The sequence below is a fragment of the Salmo salar genome, chromosome ssa17 (genome assembly GCF_905237065.1).
Source record: "Salmo salar chromosome ssa17, Ssal_v3.1, whole genome shotgun sequence".
Lineage (NCBI taxonomy): Eukaryota > Metazoa > Chordata > Actinopteri > Salmoniformes > Salmonidae > Salmo > Salmo salar.
This window is the reverse complement of record NC_059458.1, coordinates 15,551,658-15,573,095: the sequence shown is the minus strand read 5'-3', so window position 1 is coordinate 15,573,095 and position 21,438 is coordinate 15,551,658.

Below are 21,438 nucleotides of genomic sequence, written 5' to 3'. Positions count from 1 at the left end.
TCAGGCCATCCCGTCAGGTTCTCACCTGCCCTTAGTGAGGATGGAGGGATAAAAGGGAAGTAGGAGGAGGCAAGATGGAGGGAGGGGAAGAAGAAGACAGCAGAAGGCTCCTGAATTTGAAGGTCTTATCGTTGAAACGCAGACACGGCTATGGTCCGAAGCTCCCGGCTCCCTGCTCCGTCCCAGCTCAGATTATGGCTTTCTGGGCTGAGCTGTGCAGGAGTCAGCGCACACCTGAAGTGGCGCTCATCACTGATGTCACAATGGGACGTCGAGAAGCCTCTCTGGCACCCGCAGCTGCAAGAAGTGACTGACACGACAGTCTGACAAAAGACGAGTGAAAGTAAGGAGAGAGCAACGGAACCAGAACCAGGGATGACGGCGCGTCGTAGTAAAGATATTGCCAAAGGAAGAGGATTTTATATCCAAAGACACTTCCAGATTCCACAGAGTAGGATTTGTGCGTAGGAGGATGTGTGTTTGAAATAATGGGCAGATGATGACAGAATATAAAAACAGAATATAAATATACAGAATATATAAATATACGGAATATAAAAAACAATAAACATGTCTAGAAGCTAGACAAATGGATCTTACGCCCGCAGGCGCTAAACCTTATGTTCTTGCTTAACTAAGTTTTATGGCTAAATGATTTTGACAATACACATAGGAACTTTTATGTTCATATTAGGAAATCAGGATATTTAAATAAATTCATTAGGTCCCAATCTATGGATTTCAAATGACTGGGAATACAGATATGCATCTGTTGGTCATAGATACCGTAGAAGTGTGGCCTCCATTTGCCTCATGCAGCACGACTCATCTCCTTTGCATAGAGTTGATCAGGCTGTTGATTGCGGCCTGTGGAACGTTGTCCCACTCCCAATGCCCCTAAATGGAACAAGCTGTCATACATCCTAAACAAGCTCAATGGGTGACATGTCTGGTGAGTATGCAGGCCATGGAAGAACTGGGACATGTTCAACTTCCAGGAATTGTGTACAGATCCTTATGACATGGGGCTGTGCATTATCATACTGAAACATGAGTTGATGGCGGTGGATGAATGGCACGACAATGGGCCTCAGGATCTCCTCACGGTATCTCCGTGCATTCAAATTGCCATCGATAAATGCAATCATGTTCGTGGTAACAGCTCTGGTGGACATTCCTGCAGTCAGCATGTCAATTGCACACTCCATCAAAACTTGGTGACATTTTAGAGTGGCCTTTTATTGTCCACAGCACAAGCTGCACCTGTGTAATGATTGTGCTGTTTAATCAGCTTCTTGATATGCCACACCTGTCAGATTGATGGATTATCATGGCAAAGGAGAAATGCTCACTAACAGGTCCCAGAAATGCTTGTGTGTATTTCTGTGATCTTTTATTTCAGCTCATGAAACATGGGACCAACACTTTACATGTTGCATTTATATTTTTGTTCAGTATATAAGAAATATTGAGAGGTTCCAGAAGTAAGAACTGTACATACATTGCTGATACTAATGTCTGGCCGTAGGCCTATCTCCCATAGACCTGCTTTTCCGACCTGCCTATGAACTGCCAATTTCCCATGGTAGACCAAATCTCATTGAGTGTTGAAAGTGATTCCTGCGGTCCCTCATCACAAAGAGAGAACCATCACAATGGCTCGGCAGCTCTTTAGAACCCAGCTCTCTTTATAACCCAGCTCTCTTTATAACACATAACCACCACGTGCATATTTCAGCGAGCCCCTGACTCCCTCTGACGCATCTGTGGAGATGATTAAATCCAAGGAAAATAGGAAGGAGACAAATGGCGGCTCGAGTGTGTAAAATATTAATGCTTAATATGTCTGACGCCCTCCCTCCCTCCAATCCCACTCTGTTTCCACTCCTCTTTCTCCTCCTCGTTGTTGAGAGGAGCGATTGCATGAGCTGCGAAATCCCCCCCAGGCCCTTCGTTGCCTGTTAGGTGGGAAATTAGTCACCAAGGTGCATCAGACTTTTATAATTGCTTTTCTTCAGGGGCAAACTAAAGGGGCATGGGGTAATTTCAGTGCAAGGTTCCAGTTATCACATAAAGGTTCCCTTGACCATTCTCCCATTGTCCCCAATGATCAGTGTGTACAGTACAGTAGGTGGCAATGCGCAGTGTGAATGTGTAACACTTTGTGTAAGCTCTATGGGGACCTCCAATGCTTTCTCTCATAGCAGTTCCCAATATATTTAATCCCGCTGAGAATCATAGTTATTTATAAAGTATAGACAATTATAGTTCTGAAACGCAAGTCTATATGCTGCGGGCAGGAGTTAGCACAGCGGTTAAGAGTATTGGGCCAGTAACCGAAAGGTTGCTCGTTTGAATCAAAGAGCCGGCAAGGTGGAAAAAATCTGCTGTTCTGCCCTTAAGCGCGGCAGTTAACCCCCAACAACAACTGCTCCCTGGGCGCCGATGACGCCGATTAATGCAGTCCCCCGCCCTTCTCTGATTCAGAGGGGTTGGTTAAATGCAGAAGACACATTTCGGTTGAATGCATTCGGTTGTGAAACTGACTAGATATCTCTTTTCCCTGTATGTCTCATCATCCCAGAGGCATTTTCAGTTGTACTACGGAAGCACAAATGGAAGACTGGATCATACCAATAAACGTTGCTTAGGGATACCATTTACATATTTCTAGACTCAATAGCAATGTCGTGTCACAGACCAAAAACAAAAAAAAATGAATCGGGTCATCTGAGATGACATTGAGACAAAATGATTTGCACAATAGTTTATGCAGTCTGAATTCTGACATTGAGACAGCCTGGCATATTCAACACAACCAATCGACAACCAGCTAAACCAACTAACTCAAATCATCAGACTGCCAAATCAACAACACGTCACACAAAACGAGTAGTAGCGCAAATACAATGTAGGCCCAGAAAATCAATGCGAGGTTCTCCGGTGTAGGCGAGATGTACTGGAGATGTTGAGCGTGAGCTAAGTAGACCGTGGCCTTGTATAGAGGGAATCAGCCCTGAGGGGACAAACCGTGCATACGACTGGGATTACATCCCCCTCACCATGTCTGACACTCAGACATCTCCCATCAGATCGCCGGCCCATGGGACCCGTCTTTCCCTACCGCCAGCCAACCTCCATGGGAGACTCCATTAACTGCCACCCAGTCCTGTCCCACTGGATATCATCTGAATGACTGATGTTCATCTTTTCAATTCAACTGTGCTGATATGATAATGGGTAAGGTTGGGGGGGGAGTTATGTGTGTGAGTGAGAGGGAGGATTGTGTGTGTGTGTGTGTTGGCTCTCAGATATCACTGTTGCTTGCCTCACTGTGCAACATATGTAAACTGTCATTATATAGTAATGAATCACTAACATACCTTCACTGCTCATGAAGGCGATCTGAGATAAATACATTTGTATGCTGTATAATACGAGTTAGAGGTTATTATATAGTATGGAAATGTGTAGGAGATGCTCCTTCACTAGACATCAGACTCTTAAATTCATATGCAAGTTATTAATTGAGAGCAAGATGTATTTGTTGGGTGTTATTAATTCATCCCCAAACGCCTTCTATCAGCATCACCTCATGCTGTTAATGGTTTTGTTAAGTGTCTTTATTGTCATAGGTAATTTTTTGAATGGCAGGTCAAACTGCAGGTGTACCTGAATTCTCTGTCTCAAACCCTATTACGGGGGCTGAGTCACTGGCGCTCTTCCATGCGTCACTTGAGTGGGTTGAGTCACTGACGTGATCTTTCTGTCCAGGTTGGCACCCCTCCCCCCCCCTAGGGTTCGAGCCGTGGTGGAGATATTCATGGGCTCTACTAGGCCTTGTCTCATGATGGTAAGTTGGTGGTTGAAGATATCCCTCTAGTGGTATGGGGCTTTGCTTTCAGTCTGTTATATGTGGAGTATTTCTATCCGGTGTCCTGTGTGAATTTAATCTCTCAATCTCTCTCTCTCTCTCTCTCTCTCTCTCTCTCTCTCTCTCTCTCTCTCTCTCTCTCTCTCTCTCTCTCTCTCCCTCTCTCTCCCTCCCCCCCTCCCCCCCCAATAATTAGTTTATTGCTTAAACTGGATTATTAAACAGATGTGTTCAGTGTGTTCTAGAGAGTTGATGTCTGAAAGGTGAGCTGTTGTTTTAGCACCTGATAATGCCAATCCACTTTATGGTTTTATCTTGCTCATTTTGCACAATAAATTGCCCAGGCCGGCGGAGATACAATCTTCGGCAAAATCATTCGCAAGGAGATTCCTGCAAAAATATTATTTGAAGATGAAGTACACAAGGCGATGAATTTCTCTCAAATTTGAGACAAGGGAAATGCTGACTGTTTCGTTCAACAACTCAAAGGACAGCAATTAGAGACATTTTCCAGCATGCCATGAAAACATTCCAACTGTATTTTACTGAGTTTAGTTTGTCTCACTCTACTCAGTTTTGAAATGGGTGCAATACCAATCTGAACTTTGTTTCAGCAAAGTTTACCAAGATGCCTTGTCAAATGCCGTAGCTATAAAACTCAACCACAGTACTGAATTCCCCAAACTACACTGAACAAAAATATAAACAAAACATGTAAAGTGTAGGGCCCATGTTTCATGAGCTGAAAGAAAAGATCGCAGAAATATTCCACACGCACAAAAAAATGTATTTCTCTCAAATTTTGTGCACAAGTGAGCATTTCTCCTTTGCCAAGATAATCCACCCACCTGACAGGTGTAGCATATCAAGAAGCTGATTAAACAGCATGATTGCAGGAATGTCCACCAGAGCCTTCTCCAACGTTGTTTTAGAGAATTTGGCAGTACGTCCAACTGGCCATACAACCACAGACCACGTGTATGGCCTTGTGTGGGCGAGCGGTTTGCTGATGTCAATGTTGTGAACAGAGAGCCCCATGGTGGTAGTTATAGTATGGGCGGGCATAAGCTACGGACAATGAACACAATTGCTTTTTATCAATGGCAATTTGAATGGCAATTATTGTGCCATTCATCCGTCGACATCACCTCATGTTTCAGCATGATAACGCACGGCCCCATGTCACAAGGATCTATACACAATTCCTGGAAGCTGAACATGTCCCAGTTATTCCATGGACTGCATACTCACAATACATGTCACTCATTGAGCATGTTTGGAATGCTCTGGATCGACACGTACGACATGTTCCAGTTCCAGCCAATATCCAGAAACTTCGCACAGCCATTGAAGAGGAGTTGGACAACATTCCACAGGCCACAATCAACAGCCTAATCAATTCTATGTGAACGAGATGTTTTGCGCTGTGTGAAGCAAATGGTGGTCACATCAGCTACTGACTGGTTTTCTGATCCACAACCCCTACTTAATTTCTTTAAGGTATCTTTGACCAACAGATTCATATCTGTATTCCCAGAAATGTGAAATCCATAGATTAGGGCCTAATTTATTTATTTCAATTGAGTGATTTACATATATGAACTGTAACTCAGTAAAATCTTTGAAATTGTTGCAAGTTGCGTTTCTATTTTTGTTCTGTATAGTATGTATATAGAAAGAGCTGGTTTCTATGACAATGGCTTATGTTGCATTGTTCTGACTAACATCCATGTTATATGGAATAGGCTAAATTGCACATATACATTATGTATAACAATTGTATTTCAGCACTGGGGGGTAGACATCCAGTTAAAAAAAACACGGATGCCATTATCACCAAGTTAGAGAGACATACTGCTAGCAAAATAATTGTGGCTGATTAGAAAGTGAAAAAGGAACTGACAAATAAACAAACTGAGAACTAATATGGAATATAAAGCTAATTTCCAATCTCAAAACCCCTCTTGGGCTGAGAATTATGTTACCGAGTCTAGTTGATAGGTAATGGACTGTCACGTCCTGACCATAGTAAGATGTTATTTTCTATGGTAGAGTAGTTCAGGGCGTGACAGGGGGTGTTTTTCTATGTTTTGTATTTCTATGTTCAGGTTCTAGTTTTCTATTTCTATGTTGGGTTTGTTTGGGATGAACTCCAATTAGAGGCAGCTTGTCCTCGTTGTCTCTATTTGGAGATCATACTTAAGTAGGGTTTTTTTCCACCTGGGTTTGTGGGATCTTGTTTTTGCACAGCTCTGTAAAGCCTGCAGAATGTGATGTTTATTTTCTGTAGTTTTTTGCTTTAGTGTTCTGAGTTTAAATAAATATTTATCATGAGCACTCAACACGCTGCACCTTGGTCTACTCCTTACGACAATCGTCACAGAAGATCCCACCACCAAAGGACCAAGCAGTGTACCCAGGAGGTAATGGCATCCTGGTCTTATGAGGAGATCAGGAGGAGTATATCCGGGGTTTGGGATTAAATAGTGGCAGGAGAAAAGAGCCTGCCAGGGAAGCAGGCGGAAGCAGCGAAGGAGGGACAGCTACGAAGTCGGGAAGGAAGGCTACAGAAACCCCAATACATTTTTTTGGGGGGGGGGGCACATGGAGCAGTCGGCGGAGCCGAGGAGTGGACCAGAGCCAATCCGGGAGAAGAGAGAAATGGGAGAGTTGTTGAGTTGGTGGAGGATGCACGAGTTTTTCCCAAAGGAACGTATTGTCAGTTTGATGCCACCTGAGTCAGCTCCCCCTACTCGTCCTGAGAAGTGTGTGGAAGTTCCGGAACAATTGATACCGACTATACACACCAGGTCTCCAGTACGTCTCAACAGCCCGGTACGTCCTGTGCCTGCTCCTCGCATTCGCCCTGAAATGCGTGTCACCAGTTTGGTGCCACCTGTCCCAGCTCCACGCACAAGGCCTCCAGTGCACCTGCCCAGTCCAGGGTGTCCTGTCCCTGCTCCCCGCACTCGCCCTGAGGTGCGTGTTACTAGTCTGGCATCACCTGTGCCAGCCCCATGCATCAGGCCTCCAGTGCGCATTTCCAGTCCAGCGCTTCCGGCGACAGTTTCCAGTCCAGCGCTTCCGGTGACAGTTTCCAGTCCAGCGCTTCCGGCGACTGTTCCCAGCCCGGAGCTTCCGGCGACTGTTCCCAGCCCGGAACCTCCAGAGATGGCCTGCAGCCCGGAACCTCCAGCGGCGGTCTGCAGCCCAGAACCTCCGGCGATGATCCTCGGTCCGGTGGCACAGAAGCAGAGGGATCAGCGGGCAGAGCAGGGGTTACGCCCCGAACCAGAGCCGCCTCCTCTGTTGGAGGACCCACCATACCCTTCCTTTTGATTTCGTTTTTTTTTGGGGGGGGGGGTTGTTGTTTTGTTTAGTGCGGTCGGAGTCCGCACCTTTGGGGGGGTACTGTCACGTCCTGACCATAGTAAGATGTTACTTTCTATGGTAGAGTAGGTCAGGGCGTGACAGGGGGTGTTTTTCTATGTTTTGTATTTCTATGTTCAGGTTCTAGTTTTCGATTTCTATGTTGGGTTTGTTTGAGATGATCTCCAATTAGAGGCAGCTGGTCTTTGTTGTCTCTAATTGGAGATCATACTTAAGTAGGGTTTTTTTCCACTAGGGTTTGTGGGATCTTGTTTTTGCACAGCTCTGTAAAGCCTGCAGAACGTGACGTTCGTTTTCCGTTGTTTTTTGCTTTAGTGTTCTGAGTTGAAATAAATATTTATCATGAGCACTTAACAAGCTGCACCTTGGTCTACTCCTTACGACGAGCGTCACATCGACTAGCCGGACTGTTCCCCGGACTCCGCGTGTAGGGATTTGTACAATGCATGAACAAGGCTATTGAACTTGACATTGGTGTCTGTCTTTATTCCTTTATCCAGCATAGCATACTGAAACATGGTATCAGAAGTGGCTTGAAAACCACACGTTTGTTATTTTTGTAGCTAAGTACAGTATAGGCGCAGTTGCGTTCCATATGCGAACACACGCTATTTCCTACTCCTAGTCACAACACTGATAAACTCGTTGTTAGCTGGCTAGCTAGCATCACTACCTACCTCTGACTGAAGGCAAAGAAATCTCCTATTCCGTTGCTATGGCAGCAAACATTCCGCCACCAAATCCCATGGTTCTCACAGGGGACTGGAATACTAATTGGGACAACTTCAGGGATGAATTCGAGGACTATGCGCTGGCGACCGGTCTACATGAGAAACCCAATGAGGTACAAGCGGCAACTCTGAGGAATTTAATGGGCAGCAAATGCAGGCATACCTACCGGCACAATCTCACCCTCACAGCACGACAACAGTGTGATGCAAAGGCTATATTGGATGCATCGGAGAATTACTTCAAACCCGCCAGAAACGTCATTTACGAGCGGTTCGTTTTCGGAAGCTGCAAACAGGAAGAGGGTGAGTCAGTACACAACTTTCTAACCCGTTTGAGAGAAAAATCCTCCACTTGTGAATACGGGGGATTGAAAGATGAATTGATTCGTGAACAAAATAGTACTGGGAATTGCAAATGAGGATACGCGCCGGCATCTACTGAGAGAGAGAGGCTTAACATTAGTAACTGCCATCAAAATGTGACGCACTGCTGAAGTCACTGACATGAGAATGAGAGCAATGGAAATCGAAACCCCACGCTCCGACGTTGATACTGTTCACGCTGTTGCTAGGCAGACATTCAGACAGAACCAATCGAGGCAGAGTAATTCACCACGAACGGTGAACACAGAGAGCCCCGTAGCATGTAAATACTGTGTGAATACCCACACACGTGGCAAAGAGCACTGCCCTGCCTATGGAAAACCATGCAGAGCTTGTGGAACTAATAATCACTTTGCAAAAGTGTGTCTCAAAAGCAAAAGAAGGGTGAGTGAGGGCAAGATTCACTGTGTTGATGATGTCACTCAATGTTCAGAGCTGAACAGTGAAAGTGACATTTACATGCATGAATCTATTGGGGCTGTACACTCGAGGGAAGAAATGGTTTGTGACACTACGATTACACAACAAGCAACAACAATGTCAACTGGATTCCGGTGCAACGTAATGAGCTACAAAGACAAAATCAATCTGGCACCTGACACACATCTATTGCCCAGCGATACAAGACTAAAGCTCCAGTCCAGTGTGCTCCTCGCAATGTGCCCATTGCAATGAAAGTGGCTGTGAAGGCCCAGCTGGACAAGTATGAGGCCAATGGCCACATGACATCTGTGACCGAACCAACTGACTGGATCAGCAATATGGTCATAGTGAAAAAAACAGAGAAGCTGAGGGTCTGCATCGACCCAAAGCATCTGAACCAAGCACTGAAACGATCCCACTACATCATGCTGACACTAGAGGATGTCCTCTACAAGCTTCCCAAGGCCAGGATTTTCACCTTGGTGGATGCCCGAGATGCATTCCTTCAATGCAAGCTGGACGAAGAAAGCAGCTTCATGACTACCTTCTGGACCCCCTGGGGTCGGAAACGCTGGCTCAAGCTCCCGTTTGGTGTCTCAGTGGCACCTGAGGTATACCAACGCAAGCAGCACGAGTTACTGGCTTGGCTCAAGGGCATTGAACCCATCGCCGATGATGTCCTGATCATAGGCTGTGGTGACACAGACGAAGAAGCAGAACGCGACCACGATGTGACGCTCCCGGCACTGATGGAGCACTGTCGATCAGTTAAGCTTCGTCTTGGCCTGAAGAAGCTGCAGTTCAAGGTGAAAGACGTCCACTGCCATGGCCACATTCTCTCGGCAAAAGGCCTGAAGCCGGATCCAGACAAGGTCCGAGCGATCCTCGACATGCCAAACCCGTCTGATGCAAAAGGAGTACAGCGTCTCATCGGTTTTGCAAACTATCTTGCAAAGTTCATGCCACACCTATCAGCAGTCTGTGAGCCTCTGCGCCGGTTGCTGGACAAAGACACACCATGGCACTGGCTACCCAAGCACAAGGCCGCAGTGCAGGAGATGAAATCTCTGGCTTCATCCGTGCCAGTGTTGCGCTACTACGATGTCACGAAGCCTGTCACAATCCAGAGCGACTCCAGCCAAAGGGGACTTGGATGCTGCCTTATGCAGGAAGGCCAGGCCGTTGCATTTGCCTCGAGAGCTCTCACCCCCACCGAACAAAACTATGCACAAATTGAGAGAGTGCCTCAGCATCGTCTTCTCCTGCCAGCAATTCCATCACTACTTATATGGTCGAGAGCTGGTAAGCGCTGAAACTGACCACAAACCACTAACCATATTCAGTAAACCTCTCCTCAACGCGCCCAAGAGCTTCAAAGCATGCTCCTGACTCTGCAAAACTACAGCCTGAAGGTAATTTACAAGCCAGGACCAGAGATGTACATCAGCGACACACTGAGCAGGGCAACAGCACAATGTACAGACAGAGGCACTGCCTATCAGCGGCAGGCCATCTGTTCGCTACAGCAGGAACAACAAGATGTTCAACAGATCAATCAGGCAGACTACTTAAACGTCACAGATCACCGCCTAGCCCAGATCAGGCAACACACTGACAAGGACAAACACCTACAGTCACTGAAGTCCATGGCTCTCGCAGGTTGGCCATACCTGAAAGAGGAGACACCTTTCACAGTGAGAGAATACTGGACCTTTCGAGATGAGATCAGGGTGCAAAATGGCTTCTTGTTCAGAGGTCAGAAGGTCATTATTCCCAAATCACTACGTCCAGAGATGCTTACCCGCATACACTCCAGTCACATTGAAGGTGATGCATGCTACCGCCAGGCTCGTGAAACATTATACTGGCCAAACGTGCAAGCAGAAATTAAAGACTTTGTCAGCAACTGTACCACATGCAACGAGTACGCTCATGAACAGCAAAAGGAAACCATGATGTCACACGAACTACCCACAAGGGCCTGGCAAATCGTCAGCATGGACTTAGTCCTTTTGTCTGTGGCTGAATATCTTCTCATTGTTGATCACTACTCTGACTTTTGGGAAATTGAACTGCTCCCTGACTTGTCTGCAGAGATGGTCATAAAGCGCTGCAAGGCGCAGTTTGCAAGGCAAGGTCAGCCTGACAAGGTAATCACGGACAATGGCCCACAATTCACAGCACAGTTCAAGCGTTTCGCCTCAGAATGGGAGTTTGACCACGTGACCTTCTCTCCAAGACACCCAAAAGCAAATGGCAAGGCAGAGTCAACTGTCAAGATAGCAAAAAACCTGTTAAGCAGGGCCGTGGGCGACAGCAACGACCCATGGAAAGCAATCTTACAGTGGAGGAAAACACCCACCGAAAACATGGACAGCAGCCCAGCACAACGCCTTCTGTCCAGACGTCTGAAGACTACCATCCCCATAGCTAACAAGCTACTTGAGCCCTGCGTCATGGTTGGTGTCACGGACAAACTGCGTCACAGAAAGCAGCTCGCTAAGTGCTTCTACGACTGGACTGCTCGAGACCTACCAGAGCTGGAGGTGGGTGAAACGATAAGGATGAAACCGCTGCCGGGAGACCACACAGGACTTTGGAGGCTGGGCACGTGCCTACAGAGAGTTGCACCACGTTCTTACCTGGTGGACGTTGGTGGCTACCTCTATCGTTGCAATCGGGTGGATCTGCACGTAGCAGAGCAGACAAACCAGAACACGCGATACACTCACCTAGATGAGCTGGATCATAGTCCAGGCCTAAGGGTAAGGGGCGCAGAATTGAGACATGAGCCAACTGAAGGTGAGGCTTCTACCCCACCAAGCTCTCCAGCTCGTGGCCCTAATCCTACCCCTGTCGAAGCCAATACTTACTCACGGGTGGGTCGGCTGTGCAAGCCACCGGACAGGCTTACTCTGTAAGCAAGAGACTGTGTTATCTTGTCCTCTGTTTATAAAAATTTTTAAAAAGTAAAAAGGAAGATGATAACTGAAGTAAAAAGAACATGTCATGCTTTTTCAATTGTTATGACTTGACTGTTAAGAACTTAATGTTATGCCGTTATGTTTGCACTTTCTATTGAAAAGGATGATGTTACGGAGTCTAGTTGATAGGTAATCGACTAGCCGGACTGTTCCCCAGACTCCGTGTGTAGGGATTTGCACAATGCATGAACAAGGCTATTGAACTTGACATTGGTGTCTGTCTTTATTCCTTTATCCAACATATCATACTGAAACAAATTACACATCCAGACAGTTATGATTACAACACTATTGCCTTGAGAACTGTGATAACTATGTGAGAGAAGGAGTTGACAGAAAGTTCTGGTCTTCTGCAGAGTATTCCCTGCTGATCAATGGCCTGGAGTTGGCTCAGTATGGAGCTAATGAGGAGAGGAAGGGAGTAGTTGAAAAGAACAGAGCTGTAATGTGACACACAGAAAGAGCCACATTTGAACTTGACATGACTTACAATGGATAGGAGGCTGACTGCTACCATCAGTCAGACCGGTAGTACAAGCAATAGATGCAAAGATAGTTTTATTAACATTGTTTGCTTTTGATATAGACGCATGCTGTTAAGTTATTTGTATTTGTAGTTCTTAAAGAAGATCCTCATTAGCTGTTGCCAAGGCAGCAGCTACTCTTCCTGGGGTCCAAACACATTAAGGCACTTACATTACATATAAAGCAAAAGATAAAACAGTACATGATATAACATTATTACACCACTACATATCTACAATAAAAAAAATGTATAATACCTTCCTACTACAAAATTACAATGTACGTGTGTGTAGAGTGCGTGTGCCAGCGCCTGTGTGCATATGCGTGTGTCTGTACCTTTGTGTGTGTCTCTTCACTGTCCCCGCTGTTCCATAAGGTGTATTTTTACCTGTTTTTAAATCTGATTCTATTGCTTACATCAGTTACCTGATGTGAAATAAAGTTCCATGTAGTCATGGCTCTGTGTAGTAATGTGCGCCTCCCATAGTGTGTTCAGGACTTGTGGATTGTGAAGAGACCTATGGTGGCATGTCTTGTGGGGTATGCATGGGTGTTCAAGCTGTGTTCTAGTAGTTTAAACAGGCAGCTCGGTACATTCAGCTTGTCAACACTTCTTACAAAAACAAGTAATGATGAAGTCAATCTCTCTTCAACTTTCAGCAATGGGAGATTGACATGCATATCATTAATGTTAGCTCCCTGTGTACTTTTAAGGGCCAGCCATGCTGCCCTGTTCTGAGCCTATTGTAATTTTCCTAAGTCCCTCTTTGTGACATCTGACCACAGGACTGAACAGTAGTCCAGCTGGGACAAAACTAGGGCCTGGAAGACCTGCCTTGTTGATAGTGTTTTGAAGAAGGCAGAACAATGCTTTATTATGGCCAGATTTCTCCCCATCTTAGCTACTGTTGTATCAATATGTTTTGACCATGACAGTTTACAATCTAGGGTTACTCCAAGCAGTTTAGTCACCTCAACTTGCTCAATTTCCACATTATTCATTGCAAGATTTAGTTGAGGTTTAGGGTCCAGTGAATGATTTGTCCCAAATACAATGATTTTAGTTTTGGAAATATTTAGGACTAACTTGCCACCCATTCTGAAACTGTCTGGAACGTTTTGTTAAGTGTTGCAGTCATTTCAGTACTGTAGTAGCTGATGTGTATAGCTTGGAGTAATCCTCAAAAATAGACACACTGGCTTTATTCGTTAGTGGCATTTCGTTAGTAAAGATTGAAAAAAGTAAGGTGCCTAGACAGGTGCCCTGGGGAATTTCTGATTCTACCTGGATTATGTTGGAGAGGCTTCCATTAAAGAACACCCTTCTGTGTTCTTTTAGACAGGTAACTATTTAGCACAACAATTGTGTTATGAAACTAGTTTGCCATACTAAAATGAAAAGCCTATGCTCACTTGCTTATTTCTAGGGTCCTAGGCCTGAATAATGGGTCCATAACCTGATAAGCATATGTGTAAAGGATTTGTAACATATTTCTTTGTGTACCCCAAGGCAGGCAGCTTACCTTCCCCATCTCTGACCGGAAGCGTAGACCATCTTGGTCAGCCATCTTTGTTTGGTTGTCCAGTTGTTGAGGTAATAGCAACTAGGTTATACCGGTTAAATAAAGGTAAGATACTGGTTAAATATAAGGCTGATTGGTGACATTAAAAAGATCCAATGAAGCCATTTTTCAACTCAATATCAAATCATTTTTGGTTAATAATTAAGTACTTTACTGTGATGAATTTCAATTAAAATGGTCAAAAAGAAAACAAAACATTTTATTTACATAGAGCAATTTCCCAAGCAAGAATTTTGCTAGGATTGTCTGGGAGTGGTCTGAGTGGGGAGGAGAGTTCTGAAAAGTAACTGTTATTGGCAGAGATATTTGGAACTCTTTCTTATTGGTCTAACTAATAACCGACTGATGATGTCACCAGGTAGACTAAACTCCATCCAACCAAAACAGGCTGAAACTTCAGGCAGTCTTTTCAAACAGCTCTTACACTAAAAGGGCATTATCATAATTTTCTCAATTTCACAGTATTATTCCAACCTCATAGTGTGAAAATATGTATAAAACACAGGAAATCTCGTTTTGACTGCACTGGGCCTTTAATAATGTCCATCACACAGGCAGTAAAAGCATTAGATGCTAAGACTGTTTCAATCACAGAGTTTCTAAACCCAGAGGCCCAACATCACCATTCTTCCGGGAATGCTTCGCAAAACACGCGAACGACCGTTAGACCCGATGACCTATTTCCATACATGAGTTTAGCTAGCTAACATTGCCATCACATTGCCTACAAGCGTGATCTGGGATTTATTTTGGAGAAGCAGTTTCTAGGCATCTTCAGACTAAACCATCTTTGAGGGATTTTGTGTTGTTACAAAACCAGTTAGCAAGAATACTGAAAAGCCTAGACCCTCTATGTCTAGGCTCCTAGGCCTACCTAATGGATTATTAACCCAATATATATTTGTAGGAGTTGTAGGTAAGAATAAGCAGAGACGTGTTTGTTTGTGTACCCTATTATAGCCAGCTTACCTTCTCCAGTTTTTTCAACCATCTTGGTCTTCCATTTCCAGGTTTGTTTGTGGTGCATTCAAGACAACTAGGCACTAGGAAAAAAATTAGCTCTGACTGGGATTTTGTTTTTAAACAGTCATCCAACTCGGAAACTCGGGCATCATCCTAGAGCTCCACCTTATCCGACCTGAAGATCACTGACGTCACAATTTTTCCCAGTCTGAACTGATTTTCCCAGTTGTCTTGAACACACCATAAATCATTCAGGGGTGTAATCATTAGTCCAAACCGTTGCAAAAAGCTGTGTTTTGCAACAAATAAAATCAAATCCATACTGCCAAAGTTTGATGAATTGTGTTCTATGAAGTAACATAACAGCACTGAATATCTTCATTTTGAGGAGAATGTATGACACCACTTGGAAACCGATCCAGTTTCCCTGGTTTGTTTTTCAAACGGAAACATTACAATAGTAGGTTTGATGTCACAATTTTTCAAATATATTAGGTCACAGGATAACGTGGCATTATCCGTCTCGTGTTAGAGTGGGTGATTTAGGTGGATAGCATGGTCTGGGATTTAGCTATAACACTAACATTTATACCTCTGCAGTTTAAAAATAAAAAGTCCTTTCAATAATGGTGAGGCCAGCATGCATTTAAGTATATCCTTTGCTATTGTGAGCCTTTTAAAGGAGTATGTTGGTTTGACTTTGTGCCTACATTACAGTACTATGTAGTCTTCCATCAAACCATTTTATTTCCTGTGTGAAGGTATGTCCGTGTCACAGTTGCTATGATACTCTATCCTTTTCAAATGGCTGTGCAATCAAAGCACAAGGTGCCAGTGACAGAGGAAGACTTTGGCTCGGAGTCGTCTGGCTGGCGATCGAATCAAAAGCTCCATTGAACAAGTGGCTCCGCTGCTGCTCTTAACTTCCCCTCATCGTCAGTCACAGAGCTGAACGCCAAGGCTCCCGCATGATCTCTAACATCCCTCACACTAGAAGAAGATAGGAAGACACATGCAGTCACGCACACACACACACACACACACATGAGTTGTGGAAGACTTCACACTGCAGTAGCAGGCAGAAAACTGGGTCAATACTCAGAGATAAAAACAAAAAAACAAGGCTGACTTATGTTGCTATTTTTAAGAAGAATGACATAGGAAGTGACAAAAGGGCATTTGTGTTTTTTGTTTGTTTGTGTTTGTCCTCCAGGTTTGAGAACGGAGACTATATAAAGTAATGTTCCCTAGACATCATAACACACCATTCCCTAGGTTTAAAGCGGCAATCCTTAGTTGAAACAATAACAAAAGCAATAACAAAGCGCCCTGTTTCGGTAAAAAGCTCAGGGATGAGGCTGGAGGAACCTAACCACTCAAATTAATAGACTGAGCTATGGATGCAAGGACAGACCATCCATGATATCAAATTATAGTTTTAACCATGTTTTAAGGCTATGTGGTGTTTGTTAACATTTACTTGTTTTACAGTATTGGAGTTAAACAAGCTCATATATTTTGGGTTCTGATGGAGTTCGACAGTTGAACTAAGCTCATGAGGCATTTAGAAGTTATATTCTTCAATCAATCAATGGGTACATATCATTTTTAAGTCCCCAAAAAAAGGATGTAGCAATTTAACATTTAAAAGGACAGTCATTTAATGAAGTAACGTCCGTGTTTGGAAGTTGTTCTCTAAACAGTAATGTCTCTCCCTGCAGGGAGACATTTTATGGGAAAATTTACCTAAAGCCTGACCAGCTAATCTGTGGAGCGTTGATGCCCTTTTCTCACCATCTTGCCGACCTGAACTGTATTATGCTAGTTCAGGTATTTTCATTTCACATTGTCTTTTCCCGCACGGTTCCAACTTTCATAACAATTGTATTAATTGTACAGCGTCCTGTACATTTACATTACATTTAAGTCATTTAACAGACGCTCTTATCCAGAGCGACTTACAAATTGGTGCATTCACCTTATGATATCCAGTGGAACAACACTTTACAATAGTGCATCTAAATCTTTTAAGGGGGGGGTTAGAAGGATTACTTTATCCTATCCTAGGTATTCCTTAAAGAGGTGGGGTTTCAGGTGTCTCCGGAAGGTGGTGATTGACTCCGCTGTCCTGGCGTCGTGAGGGAGCTTGTTCCACCATTGGGGTGCCAGAGCAGCGAACAGTTTTGACTGGGCTGAGCGGGAACTGTGCTTCCTCAGAGGTAGGGGGGCCAGCAGGCCAGAGGTGGATGAACGCAGTGCCCTTGTTTGGGTGTAGGGCCTGATCAGAGCCTGAAGGTATGGAGGTGCCGTTCCCTTCACAGCTCCGTAGGCAATCACCATGGTCTTGTAGCGGATGCGAGCATCAACTGGAAGCCAGTGGAGAGAGCGGAGGAGCGGGGTGACGTGAGAGAACTTGGGAAGGTTGAACACCAGACGGGCTGCGGCGTTCTGGATGAGTTGTAGGGGTTTAATGGCACAGGCAGGGAGCCCAGCCAACAGCGAGTTGCAGTAATCCAGACGGGAGATGACAAGTGCCTGGATTAGGACCTGCGCCGCTTCCTGTGTGAGGCAGGGTCGTACTCTGCGAATGTTGTAGAGCATGAACCTACAGGATCGGGTCACCGCCTTGATGTTAGTGGAGAACGACAGGGTGTTGTCCAGGATCACGCCAAGGTTTTTAGCACTCTGGGAGGAGGACACAAGGGAGTTGTCAACCGTGATGGCGAGATCATGGAATGGGCAGTCCTTCCCCGGGAGGAAGAGCAGCTCCGTCTTGCCGAGGTTCAGCTTGAGGTGGTGATCCGTCATCCACACTGATATGTCTGACAGACATGCAGAGATGCGATTCACCGCCTGGTTATCAGAAGGGGGAAAGGAGAAGATTAATTGTGTGATTCGTCTGCATAGCAATGATAGGAGAGACCATGTGAGGATATGACAGAGCCAAGTGACTTGGTGTACAGCGAGAATAGGAGAGGGCCTAGAACAGAGCCCTGGGGGACACCAGTGGTGAGAGCGCATGGTGCGGAGACAGATTCTCGCCACGCCACCTGGTAGGAGCGACCTGTCAGGTAGGACGCAATCCAAGCGTGGGCCACGCCGGAGATGCCCAACTCGGAGAGGGTGGAGAGGAGGATCTGATGGTTCACAGTATCAAAGGCAGCAGATAGGTCTAGAAGGATGAGAGCAGAGGAGAGCGAGTTAGCTTTAGCAGTGCGGAGAGCCTCCGTGACACAGAGAAGAGCAGTCTCAGTTGAATGCCCAGTCTTGAAACCTGACTGATTAGGATCAAGAAGGTAATTCTGAGAGAGATAGCAGGAGAGCTGGCCAAGGACGGCACGTTCAAGAGTTTTGGAGAGAAAAGAAAGAAGGGATACTGGTCTGTAGTTGTTGACATCGGAGGGATCGAGTGTAGGTTTTTTCAGAAGGGGTGCAACTCTCGCTCTCTTGAAGACGGAAGGGACGTAGCCAGCGGTCAAGGATGAGTATATTATATATTATATGTATATTAACCTTCGTACATAATTCACTAACATGACCATGGGAAAATAATCGCTTCAATGTCTGTCCCAATTTTAATACACTGAGACTCGAAACATCTTGCATCAAGTGATTGAGTGGACAGACCGTGTCAACAGCATCATTGATAAGGGGTACCTCTCATTGTGGCCTGGGTCAATTTCCTGTTGTTTTTCCCTCAATTCCCCTGTAATTATTTTACAGCCTTCACACACTGAGAGCTAAGGGGCATTTATTCCATTACCATGGGAACTGTCAGGCTCTACTGGTGTCGTCTTCTGGGCCCATAAAAGCAGGCCCTCTTTGTGCTGAAGCAGGCTATTGTCACCCCCGCCTCCACTTATTGGCCCTATTTAACCATTTGCTTGGACAAGGAAGGGGTCGTCCAGGGTTCAAACGGTCTGAACTTTACCTTCACCCCGCCCAACAATATGCCTTTCTCAGCAAGTAGCTGGTGTGAGGGGTGTATGTGCAGGCCAGGGGGAAAAAATATCCTCTCTTTTTCCTTCCCTTTCCTCCCCCATCTCTCTCTCATTTCACTCTCCCTTTCATTTTTTTTTCTCTCTCCTTCGCTTCCTCTCCCCGGCATATTTATGTAGACCTAAGCTCTTACTCATATTCTTACAGATAGTGGGTAATCTTTCTCCACCCGGAAGCGTCTGATCTTTCTCTCCAAGTTTTCTGTGCATTTAATTCACTCAGTGTCAAACATTCACAAAGATATACTCTTCATTGGTTCAGATAGGGATTAAAGTTCAGAGAAGACGCAAGTTAAAAAAAATGAAGAATCCTAGCTTGTCGGAATACAATCTGAGATTAAAGAAATATCCATCCTTCAAATCTCATTAAAATAAAAACATGTAGGGTTGAATGGGTAATCCACCACTGAGTGTTCTATTGATAAGTCCCACCTTTGAAACCCTCTCACTTAACATGAAGAGAACAAAGCACAAGACCAATGGTGAGAATGGCGTGAGAATCTAGTTGTTCCTCACCAAGGACGGGTGGGGGGGTTCTTCCCAGCAGCCTCCTGGTAGGCACCACACCATGGGACAGCTAGGGTGAAAAGTGGACTAGATATTCAACCACCTTCACTCCAGTATCTTCAGTCACAAAGGAGGAGCGGGTGGATTAGGGGAGGAAGTGGAGGAGTTTAGCATGGTTCCCTTTCAACAGGAGACCATTAGGGAACACTCCACAGGGTCAAGGGGGGACAATGGCCCCACACCTCATCCTGGGCTTAGCCAGGCCACACTCCCATGACCTTTGACCTCATCTTGCTGCACCTGTGAGGCAGATGGAGAGAGACCCTGTGATGGCTTCCCCATTGAACTGTGGGTATTGTGACATGTTTTGGCTCAGCTGACCCAGGCACTGTCCGTCAAAGCTGGATGCAGTTAGCATTGAGATTCTCTCTATGGCCGGAACTGATTAACACAAGTAGGTATACATTGATCCGCTGAATAATGTCAGTGAAAAAAAGGACTAGGGCCAAGATAAACTGAAAGGTATGTTCAGGACTGCTTCTGCCACCATGGTGCATTGGTCAGAATGCGAATCAGGAATCCAGATTCATGGGTATTTATTACACACATGAACAGAGGCACATGGGGGAGGGTTTGGAACAGAGGTTTTGGTAGGGCTTTTAAGGCCGGTAGGAACGATGTGCTTGTAAGGATGGCTTGTAAGGACTTGGAGATAGGATGTGAATAACACAGGATGTGGTGTTCTGGATCGGAGCTACAATAGGAACACAACCCCCCCCTCTCTTTTGCCCTCGGAACAGCCTCAATTCATCAGGGCACGGACTCAACAAGGTGTCGAAAGTGTTCCACAGGGATTCTGGCCCGTGTTGACGCCAATGCTTCCCACAGTTAATTCAAGTTGGCTGGATGTCCTTTGGGCGGTGGAAGATTTTTTGATACACACAGGAAAATGTTGACTGGGAAGAACTCAGCAGAGTTGCAGTTCTTGACACAAACCGGTGTGCTTGGCACCTACTACCATACCCCATTCAAAGGCACTTAAATAGTATGTCTTGCCCATTCATCCTCTGAATGGTACACATACACAATACATGTCTAAATTGTCTCAAGGCTTAAAAATCCTTCTTTAACCTGTCTCCTCCCCTTCATCTACACTGATTGAAGTGGATTTAACAAGTGACATCAATAAGGGATCCTAGCTTTCACCTGGATTCACCTGGTCAGTCTATGTCATGGAAATAGCAGGTGTTCTTAATGTTTTGTATTCTCAGTGTATAACATCTATAAACTAAGGAGACCGCCAGGATAAACATAAAAGAGCAATGTCATCAGCATACTGAGAACATGGACCTCAACAGGGTAACAGGCAGAATAATATACATCATTTATTTACATCTCCAACATCATAGTAAAAAGGAACTTACTTTCTCATATCACACACGAAGGTAGGAAATGAGCCGCCCTGGGGCATCAACAAGCATGATCCATTACCAGCGCATGCTGCATATATGGGAAAACAGAGGCGTGAAAAGGTAGAGGAGAGGTGATTAGGGAGTAGGAAAAGGTATGGAGAGAAGGAGTGTGGCCTCGGGTAATTGGAAGCAATTGGAGTCCTGTAGGAGTGCCATGACCCTTCACTAAAGTCCAAATGCATCAATCTGTATGTTTTCCTTTCGTGCTCCCTTCCGTTCATGTGTTGGGTCACCTGTAAACTCAGGGAAGGCTGGCGTTGTGTTACAACGTTAGGGTGGACATTTTTCCTAAACACGTGCTTGAATGCGTGGAAGTGTATTGTAGAGTGCAATTACACTGCCTGAGCAGAACCGATCATGCCAATTGATAATATTGTATACTGCATGTACACACAGCCATGTTTTTCTTTGATACTTTGCTATATTTTTTTGCGCCTCATTACATTACGCTCCATTTCCTTCTATAACTTGATAGCAATCCAGAAAATAATTCCAGAAGCTAATGATCTAATAAATTGGGATTGAAATTCCTTTTGATACAGAGTATGAGATGATTCTCATCAGCTTTGTTGTGCAACTGCTCAATCGACTTCCCATTGTGCCG